Here is an 11,322-nt window from a genome sequence, read left to right on the forward strand (position 1 = left end):
ATTCAAATTCCCCAAACATAGATAAACATGTAGGACTCAAGTGAAATATTTTTGCACAAATTCATTTAATAAACTTGTCTCCTCCTGATATGCTGCTCTCTCCTTTCCTTGTTCACAACTTGTTGTCTAGGGTACCGACCACCACTCTGCTCTACAAGCAGTGGTCTGGCTGGTGTATATCCACATGGGCCAATATTCCTGCAGAACAATTTTACTAGTCAGTAGAATCTGTCTTGTGCAGAATTGCTGCAGCTCTGCAGGTTGAGGGGGTCTATAATAAAGTGTCCATTCAGTGTATACAGTGCTGGAAATATCCAGAAGTTTGGGCTTTAGCGAGAATGGAAGTGGCTATGTTATGGTGGTGCCCTACTAGTCCCATTACATGATTTGCCTTTACTTGGCTACGGATATAGAAGTTGTTCAATGTAAAAACCACTCCCCAGGATGTAAGACCGATATGATATCTTCTCCATGTACATTCCCTGAATACAATTCCCTGGCTGCTATCAGATGTCAAATTTTCTCTTCAAACAGGATATATTGTATATTGTTACCATCCAGGTGGCTGTAGCCTGAAATACGAACCGGGAAGAGACTGCAGTATAAATAGAAGGAATCATAGAATATCCTGCGACTCTTTTTCTAATTTAGCTTCGTTATATGTCAAGTTTATGATGGAATTTAATATTTCTAATATCGAAAAAAAAAAAAAGGACAATTCACCGAGTGTCATCAAAGAGATCGAAACCCCAGCTGTGTAACATTCATCATTATTGGTTTAGACTCTAACATCTCTTCCACTTTGCTACTACTGTAATACACTGTGGACTTTCCGCACACAAATCCCCAGTGTATATGTCTCATGTGCATGGGCCTCCGTAGGGTATGGCCACATGGGATTGACATGCTGTGGATTTGCACAGGTTTCCCCCCTAAGGCAATGTTCACCAGCTCATGGCCCTGCAGCTAATGCAAAACTACAGTTCCCATCAGGCCTTTTTCAATACTAAACCCAACCTATGGAGTGGCGCAGTAGACCAGGGTGACAATGCTGGTAAGTGGAGGCTTCAGTGAGTGATGGAAAAGCACAGGTAGAATTTTACATTTCCAGTTTTTACTTGAGATGAGCAATGCGAAACTGATGAATTTTGATTCACAGCAAATAGGGCATTAAATTTGCTTCGTGTGTGCTTTGCAAATTCGCTAAACATGGCGGCCGCACACGTTCGCTTACAGAACTGTCTTTTGGCGGGAGCAAGGGTTTATCCATTATCCATAATCCCTTGCGCCCGTCTAATCAGCTGCAACACCCCCCCCCCTCCCCCTCTATATAAGGTGATCGGCTTCCTGAAGGCGGCCAGTCAGCTGCGTATAGTAGAGAGCAGGTTGCAGCAGGGAGAGAAATACAGAGATAGGGACAGAGAGGAGAGCAGGGTGGATTGTGGGTGGGTTTCTGTGGGAGCTGTAAAGCCATTGTCCAGTATACCAAGTAACTGGGTGACTGTTCATTATACCAAGTCCCTGGGTGCTGGTTGTGCATTGTAGAAAGTCACTGGGTGCTGGGTGCCCATTATAGGAAGTCACTGGGTGCGCATTATAGGAAGTCACTGGGTGCTGGGTGTGCAGTATAGGAAGTCACTGGGTGCTGGGTGTGCATTATAGGAAGTCACTGGGTGCTGGGTGTGCATTATAGGAAGTCACTGGGTGCTGGGTGTGCAGTATAGGAAGTCACTGGGTGCTGGGTGTGCATTATAGGAAGTCACTGGGTGCTGGGTGTGCATTATAGGAAGTCACTGGGTGCTGGGTGCCCATTATAGGAAGTCACTGGGTGCTGGGTGTGCATTATAGGAAGTCACTGGGTGCTGGGTGTGCATTATAGGAAGTCACTGGGTGCTGGGTGTGCATTATAGGAGGTCACTGGGTGCTGGGTGTGCATTATAGGAAGTCACTGGGTGCTGGGTGTGAATTATAGGAAGTCACTGGGTGCTGGGTGTGCAGTATAGGAAGTCACTGGGTGCTGGGTGTGCATTATAGAGAGTCACTGGGTGCTGGGTGTGCATTATAGGAAGTCACTGGGTGCTGGGTGTGAATTATAGAGAGTCACTGGGTGCTGGGTGTGCATTATAGGAAGTCACTGGGTGCTGGGTGTGCATTATAGGAGGTCACTGGGTGCTGGGTGTGCATTATAGGAAGTCACTGGGTGCTGGGTGTGAATTATAGGAAGTCACTGGGTGCTGGGTGTGCAGTATAGGAAGTCACTGGGTGCTGGGTGTGCCTTATAGGAATCACTGGGTGCTGGGTGTGCCTGTTTTAATGATATTCCTTGGCCTCAGGTTTGTACTACTCCAGTCTGAAAAGTAGCAGTTGCTATGAATATTAGAGGGGGTTGCTATGGGCGCTTTGCCTGTCAATACTGTACAGACAGCATAGAAATACTGTAAAAATCTATCTATTTTGCCAAAGTGTATTGTACTACTAAGAAGCTGTTTTATTTTTGTATCACTGGGACTTCGTCATCTCTTCCTATACACCAGAACCCATACACACTAACTACACACCTTGGGTTATTTTTCCCCCTTTCTGTGGGTGGCGGCACCGATAGTCCGCGTTGGTCAATTGCCACTCAGGACTACAGTGACAAGAGCCCAAGGGACCAATCACAACCCGGCAGGTCACCGACCATTTCTGGTGAGTACAGCCACAACACAAAGCAGGTACCGTTATCACACCTGTGTGCTGGGCTAGCACTAGCGTCAAGACAATACCACCTTTGGCTGAGCTGTACAACAACACCAAAAATCATACCTAGTGACCACACATGCTTGACTGCTGCATTAAAAATTAAATCAACTAATGGCAGAAAGTGCCAGAGATTTGTAATTAACTTCTATTAAAAATCTCAAGTCTTCCAGCACTTATTAGCTGCTGTATGTCCTGCAGGAAGTGGTGCATCTCTACCAGTGTGGAGAGCAGGAGAGGTTTTCTATTGGTATTTGCTAGTGCTCTCAACAGTTCTGTCAGACTGGAAAGAATACACCACTTCCTGCTATATGGGGGCTACACAGAGAGGCCCATTAGTATACAGGAGATGCACCAAAAGCTAATTCCGCACAGCGTGCCATCTTCCCTGAAGCCGGCTCTGTATATTATAACTAAAGATGAGCGAACCTGGAGCATGCTCGAGTCCACCCGATCCCGAACTTTCGGCATTTGATTAGCGGTGGCTGCTGAACTTGGATAAAGCCCTAAGGCTATGTGGAAAACATGGATATAGTCATTGGCTGTATCCATGTTTTCCAGACAACCTTAGAGCTTTATCCAAGTTCAGCAGCCTCCGCTAATCAAATGCTGAAAGTTCGGGTTCGGATGGACTTGAACCCGAACCCGGTCCGCTCATCTCTAATTATAACATAAACATAAAATAGAGTAATACAGAGGGAGAGAGCCCTGCCCATGAGAGCTTATATTCTCACTATTGATCTACTACATCCCATTTCTGGCAGGATGCAATGAGTTCAATCACTAAGGCTCTCATCTGATGGGCACCCCATGACCTTGTTACGCAGAGAATGATGGTCATCCAGAAGAGTCCTTCATCTGAAATCGACATTCCATGGTTGCTTCTATGTCATCTGGGTGGTTAAAGGGGTTATCCAGCGCTACAAAAACATGGCCATTTTTCCCCCTACTGTTGTCTCCAGTTCAGGTGCAGTTTGCAATTAAGCTCCATTTACTTCAATGGAACTGAGTTTCAAAACCCACCCAAACTGTAGTCAACAGTAGGGGGAAAGTGACCATGTTTTTGTAGCGCTGGATAACCCATTGAAGTACTTAGGATTGGTGTTATCTGTGATCCTGATGGCCGACAGTGAGGGGGCAGGGGCAGTTAGCTGCCAGTACTATGGGTGGGCAGGCTCAGCTCCTGTGCCTGCTTCATACCCCCTGACCTGACACATATAGTTAACATTACCTGTGATTTCTGGTGATGTTTTAAAATACATGTTTGTGTGGAGCAGCGCCATTTCTGGCCATTATATAACCTGAATACAGTATTTTCACTCCTGCATGCTAGTTTTCAGCTGTGCCTGAGCAGCAGTAGTAAGGAAGACATTATATAGTAGTATTGAACAGTGTAAGCTGTGGGTGAGAAATAAAACTAACTACAAGCTACAGCCTCATAGTCTGTGTTTCTGTCTCTTGAGCTACTTCTCCGGCTTTTGCCATGACTGACTATAGGAAGGGTAGGTAAAGGAGCTTGAAGAGTGTCTCTGCTAGGATATACTTAAAGGGGAACTCCATATAAGAAAAATGTTTTTTTTTTCTATTAAAAAATGTATAACCATATCTGTGCGGTTCTGCCACACAGGTAGCTGATAGAAATCCAGAAAGTGAAGAAAATTGGCCTCTGTGCCAATCCACATTGATGCAGAGCGTGATGGCACTGGAGGCTTGGCTGGATCCCCCAATCCCCTGAGTGATTCACAGTCTCTGACCAGCCAGAAGCAGCTGCTGCAACTTCACTGGTTGTGCAAAAGTCTGCAGTAAAATTCAGGCTATGTTCACACATGCTGGAGTATCATCGCAGTACTGCAGCATCTTCACAAAAATGATGCAATTAAATTATGCTAAACGGCACAAAGGATCAGAGCCAGCGCTGCCAATCCCACCTGGAGAAAAAACAAGGCATAAACGGTATATCCCATGTGAGATAATATTGGATAAAGTCCTTATTGTAGGGCTCAACTTTTAAAGATAAAAGATGCTTGATAATATGTGCGGGGAGATGTAAAGAAAAAATATTAAAATTCAAAAAGTTCTTTGCTTTATTCCAATATCTACGTTACAGGTAGTAACTGTGTTCTGTGCGGGTGGGACCACAATGAAATGATAAAGTACTGCAATTAATTCAGTAACACAATGCAACTGCAATGTGTGAACACAGCCTAGATGTTCTGCAACAGATTTGGGCGGGAAATGGGCAGGTGGAGGACTGTGATGAACGGCTGAGGGTAAGCATTGCATTCTAGAACAGTAGTACTACATTCTGGGAATTGCTCAAGCAGGAAGTACAGCCACACAGTACAGAACAAATACAAATGGATTTTTGGTAGTTTCAAAACTAGGTTAGACAGGTAAGCAATGCTATATGCTTCTGCAGCTAGTTTTTTTTACCTTTACCTGGAGTTCCCCTTTAATAATCTTTTCACAGAGGTTTCCTGTAAAGAAATTATAAACCTGACCCCAGAGTGCAATAGGTTTTCGAAGAATCAGTTTGCAATGTAGATTTACACTGAATGAGAAAGTCCAGTGACCCAAATGACTTAAACAAGTCATGGGCCTAGAATAGCCGGGCTAAGGATTTTACCGCTATAGTTGTTGGATTTTCTCATGCAACAGTGTTGAGAATATACATATAAAATGGCACAACTGAGGAAAAACCATCAACCATAACCAATTTTTTCACAAATAGATCTCGGAATAGAACATCCAAGGTCATTCTGATGAACAGGCACAACAAAAACAAACTAAAGACCCCTACAATACTGGTTTACGACTATCATCCAACCACACAACCTATCATTCCTTGGCTTGGATGGGCTACAAGAGCAGGCGGCTAGTTTGTGTGTCATTGCTGGCTAAGGAGCCTATTCCATGGAGCGATAAATCGGACGATTAATAAATAGAAATAAGTAGAATACAATTTAAGAGAAGCAAAAAGGGCAAAACTCCAGCGAGCACAAATTGGATCACTGAGGAGTGTGAAATCATCGCCTGGTCAGAAGAATCCAGACTTCGGTGGCACAATGCCACAGAGGGTCAAATTTTGTCACAAGCACCATAACTTCATTAAAGGGGTTATCCAGCGCTACAAAAACATGGCCACCTTCTTCCAGAGACAGCACCACTCTTGTCTCCAGTTTGGGTGGGGTTTTATAACTCAGGTCCACTGAAGTGAATGGAGCTTAATTGCAAACCACACCTGATCCGGAGTGGTGCTGTCTTTGGAAGAATGTGGCCATGTTTTTGTAGCGCTGAATAACCCCTTTAAGCCTTCCTGTTAACAGGGTGGTAATAAGGCTGGAGCCACAAGTGGACAGCCAATGGCCACAAGATTTTGCTGGTAAATCATGTCTACTGGGCACACCCAGGCAGTCTTATAGATGGAATTTTGGACAGCAAGGCTCCACTAAGAATTGTGGTTGATCAAGGTCATTGTACTGGTTTGCCCAATGGCAGAAGGAGCATAAGAGAGAAGAAATTGAAAGTAAGAACTATTTCATGGTTGCTAGTCCGAGATGCAAGCAATAATATACATAATAGACACCCATACTTATTCAGTGCAAAATGGTTAACAATTATAAATCAGGAAGAACCAAAACTTTCTAGACTAGAATGATGCTTTAGGAACCTCTAGAGCAGGAATAAGACACACACAGCTTTTAGACATCATTTTTTTATTTCCCATATAGTTTGCAGCATTCTTTGACTAATGAAATATTAAGAAACTTTGTACAATACATAAAAGTTGAATACATGTAAGGGAAGGTGGTCTCCTCTTACACTCAATATGCCAAGTAGGTTGTTAGGACCATTTGAAATTGCCTCATGTATGTAGACCAAAATGGATCATCTCACCCATACATAATATTGTTCGAAAATATACTGATAAACTATCAACAGGTGATTGGTATGAGTCCAAGGGGTTGCAGAATTAGGGTCCTATTTGTCGTATCAGGCACAGCTTATAGATAAGCCTCTGTGGCTGGGAAAACTTAGAAGGGCCCAAAATGTTCACAGGAGCTTGCAGGTTGGTCCAACCCCAACCCCACTAGTCACAAATGAATTGTCAAGTCAACAGCTAGGCAATTGATAACCCTTTTACCATAGATCACTAAAAGGCAGATAGCCCCCCTAGTAAGTTAGCCATGATTTGGTAAATATAAGGACACTTCACCCTTTCCAAATCTTTACTCTGGCTATAGACTGTCTTCTGCTACCACTCCAACCTATTCACTTTATTGGATAATATGTAATACCTCACAGCCATTGAGAACAGTTGTGCGGCTTTTTAGGGTAAGTTTTTAAATTTAATCAGTTACCAAATAAAGTCTCTGATTTCCATTTGACAGTCGAGGTTGGCACTGGCTCCGACACCAGCAACAAATCAATAGCTCTACTTACTGGCTTTCTAATGGGCAGTATCTTATTTTTAGACAAAGTAATTTACATAGGTGAAGTCCTGAAGAAATCAAAACTAAGTGGAGTTCCCATCATTGTAGGGGATTTTCCCATGTAAGCAATACTAAGTAGTAGTACCAGAAGAGATATGCCAGCTCCATATTTATTTTTTTTATTCTACTGGCCAAATATATTATTAAAAACCAGCAAAATAGTCCTGTGTCATACCCCAAGCCCTGCAAAAGTTATACTCGTATTTTTTTTTTTATCTTGGAGGTTTCTTTGAAGTAAATGTATCACTAGGGACAGCACTTTTTTTTTGCTTCTTTTTTTTTTTTTACATTAAACAGACCTGAGCACTGCCCTAGAGCACTGGGGGCAGGCCTGCTGGTCCCCAGTATGAAGAAACCCCATCCCACATCACAGAGTGGAAGGGAGATCCTCACACTGGGGGCCAGTGATGCCCCCCAGTGCTTCAGGGAGGGCTGGTGCTCCGAAATAAACCATCACCATGCGCATAAATCGGGCGGCAGTTCAGTGCGGGACCGCGCCATCGGCACCCTTGCGCCGGCCTGTTATGTAACAAAACCAAAGTGATAGAAATAGTGGTACATTTGCTTTAAATAGGCATACAATTTGTCAAGAAAATAGATCATGTAAGCCGATAAGGGAGGGCCATTTCATCAACAAATGAATCAGTACAAACCCAGCACTATATAAAGCTTCTTCCTTAACTTAGAAGTTTCTTTTAAAACATCAATCTTTACACCAACGCGTTTCAACTGCAGATACACAGTCTAGGACCCTTTTACACAGAAAAATTATCTGACAGATTATCTGCCAAAGATTTGAAGCCAAAGCCAGGACTGGATTTGAAAAGTGGAGAAATCTCAGGCTTTCCTTTATGACCTGATCCTTGTTTATAGTCTGTTCCTGGTTTTGGCTTCAAATCTTTGGCAGATAATCTGTCAGATAATCTGTGTAAATGGACCCTTAGGCTGCATTCACACGTTCAGTGTTTTTCCTAGTCTGGGATTGTGGTCTTCTAGCTACCTTCATGATCCATGCAAAACAGTACATTTTGTATCTGTGTCCGTCTTTTTTCACTGATCTGTTTTAAAGCATTTTTAAATTACATTGATTACATCACATCCATATTTTTCACGGACGAACACGGATGTCACATCTGTAAAAAACACAGATCTCATTGATTTCTATGTAGAATCAGATCCATGCTTCCGTTCAGAGTTACGACATGTCCTATTTTTAAACGGAACGGATTGGAGATCCGTGAAAACACTGAACATGTGAATAGCCCAATACAAAGCAATGGACTATAAATTTGTCCGTGCATGAATCCGTGCGCACGGACAACTTCACGCAACGCGTGAATGCAGCCTTAGTTACAGCTGCATGACCAACATTGGTGTGTCATTGTGGAATTTTCTAACTAAAATAAGAAGTTTCATAGGATGCTTGCTGGCAACGTTGAGTCTAGAGAATAAACTGTTTGGGTTCAGAGAACACAAAGGCTGCATCCAACTTCTGCGGACACCAGGAGTCAAAATGCCGAACAGTTCAGCCTCTCCGCTCAACACTTCTCCCTGGGTGGCCCGCTCTATGTTGTAACGGTTTGCAGCTGGGTCAAGTTTACCAAAACAAAACAAACAAAAAAGAAGAGGGAGAGCGGTTGTCCGCACCATTGTGTGGAAATTTTATCCTCTATTTTTTTTTAAACCATTCTTCATATATATTTTACTTTCCTTTTAAATCCACTTGGTCGACATGGCCTTTAGTGCCTTTATTTTTAAAGGTCTCAGTAAACTAACACCTACTTGGTCCAAAAAGTTAGAGCAAGTTCTTTCGGCATGTAAATCTGGCTAAAAGCTGCACCGTCATGCAATCTTAACACAAATTAGCACAGCTTTTCAGCTGATTGTGTTTTTGCAGATGAACCTGCTCTTCCTCTGCAAAACCACGTCAGCATGATGTTCGGCCACTGGCGCTTAAGGCTTTTAACCATAAGCGATTCATGACAAATAACCAGCTATATACCAGAGGCTTAGTTCAAATAGTCCTGAAGAATTTCCCAAGTGATGTGAAGATTACAACCACTTATAACCAGACAATTTATTGTGACAACACTGAGAAGCCATTGAATTATTGATGAGTAAAGTGCACCGGACTTGATAACAGGATTAGTTCACAGCAAGAGGCTTCAGGACATGCCTGCAAATATACCCACAGAAACAGTTTAATAGACGGAACTATAGATCACTGGTAAAATGGAGTTAAAACGGCACAAAATCTATTAGTTGACACGAGCTGAAAGGGGGAAAAAAAACTGCACTTATAGATTGTCAGTGTGGTTCGGAAGTAGCGGAAAACCCCAGCAATGTGCACAGTATAGAGTCAGAGCTAAGTGCATATAGTAACGTGCCACATAACGCATGCACACGTCCTCACTGTGGCCTTTGATGTAAACTGGTACAATAAAAAATAGCTGAGAGTTACAGTCCAGCCACCAAAGCTTTAACAGGCCACAGATGTCCAGGGACAGGCTTAGATTGCAGCAGTATATGCACTAGCTTCCATAACTGTCCCCCAACTAGTGCAAATGGCCATCCGACTTCCAGACAAGGGACCACAGTGACCGCTACGTAGCAAAAAAGATCAGTTATATTACGCCAGTCAAAAGAAAGTAGTTACAGATTAGCCCTTTGCTTACTGCATTAGTTTTTAATATACAGTATAATTCAGAAAGAGATATTAGCCCTTTGCAACATGTAACGTACAAGTGACAAAAGATGAACAGCCATTGAGTTAAAAGTATAAAAAACAAAAACTAAGAAACAGGCTACAGAAGAAATACCTAGGCTTATATTATCTTACTTCAGCAGTCAATATATCTTGGCATATACAATGCAGGTACTGTACAAAGGTGGAGTTCAGTAAAGTAGCCATCTAGCCGACTGTATAGAGCTAGGTATCTGTTTAACAAGACATGACGAGTAGAAGCAGGATACAAATCGGAAAGCCACCCAAGAGAGGATGATAGAGCAAAGTAGGTGGGAAGGGAGGGGGAATGGGATGATCTTAGGACCACCCTGATGTTAGAATCACAAGACAGGAGCCGCGCACTGTTTGTTGAGAACCCTATGGTAGGTATTCGATTCTCCTGCAGCACCACCACAGGTGAAGTGATGCATTACACATTTCCTAGGCTGTCTTGGTTTTGCATGGATGGGTTGGGTACTCCATAAGAGGTGTCTTTGTTGTGGTGTCCTGAATAGGGGTTCTTCCCCAACTCTGAATACCCCATAATACGTGAAAAGAAAAATGAAGGTCTCTGCTCTATAAATCAGATTAAGTCATAGAAATTACAACATTAACACTAGTTTCTAGACCTGGACAGAACTGAAATGATTAGTATATTACATGTACCATGCAGGTGAATGTAGACTATGGGGTTGTACAACCTCCATCTCCACCACTGCTTACATAGACTAAGGGCCCTATTACACGGGATGATTATTGTGCAAAAAATCGTTAAATCATTCTGTGTTGCAGGCAACAATCGAAAAATAGTTCATCTAAACCTAAAATCATCATTAATCGTTCGCTAATTATTCGCTGTAATTCCACGTTCAAATTCCGCATTTTTTCACTAATCGTTCAGTTTAACAGCACATTGATCATTGTTTTGCTGGGATCAGAAGGAATAAACGATCATAGTAACGATCGCAATAACGATCATAGTAATGATCAGTGTAATAGGACCCTTAGACTTGTGTTTGCAAAAGGAGCTTGCAAATACAAGCTAAAGAGTATCTTCATATGGATGCTGGATGACTAATGTTTTGGAGAGGCCACAAGTCCACTTTAAGGCTGGGTTCACACTACGTATATTTCAGTCAGTATTGTGGTCCTCATATTGCAACCAAAACCAGGAGTGGATTGAAAACACAGAAAGGCTCTGTTCACACAATGTTGAAATTGAGTGGATGGCCGTCATTTAATGGCAAATATTTGCTGTTATTTTAGAACAACGGCTGTTATATTGAAATAATGGCCGTTATTTACTGTTATATGGCGGCCATCCACTCAATTTCACCATTGTGTGAACAGATCCTTTCTGTGTTT

This window comes from Dendropsophus ebraccatus, chromosome 9 (assembly GCF_027789765.1).
Source record: "Dendropsophus ebraccatus isolate aDenEbr1 chromosome 9, aDenEbr1.pat, whole genome shotgun sequence".
In the NCBI taxonomy this organism is placed as follows: domain Eukaryota; kingdom Metazoa; phylum Chordata; class Amphibia; order Anura; family Hylidae; genus Dendropsophus; species Dendropsophus ebraccatus.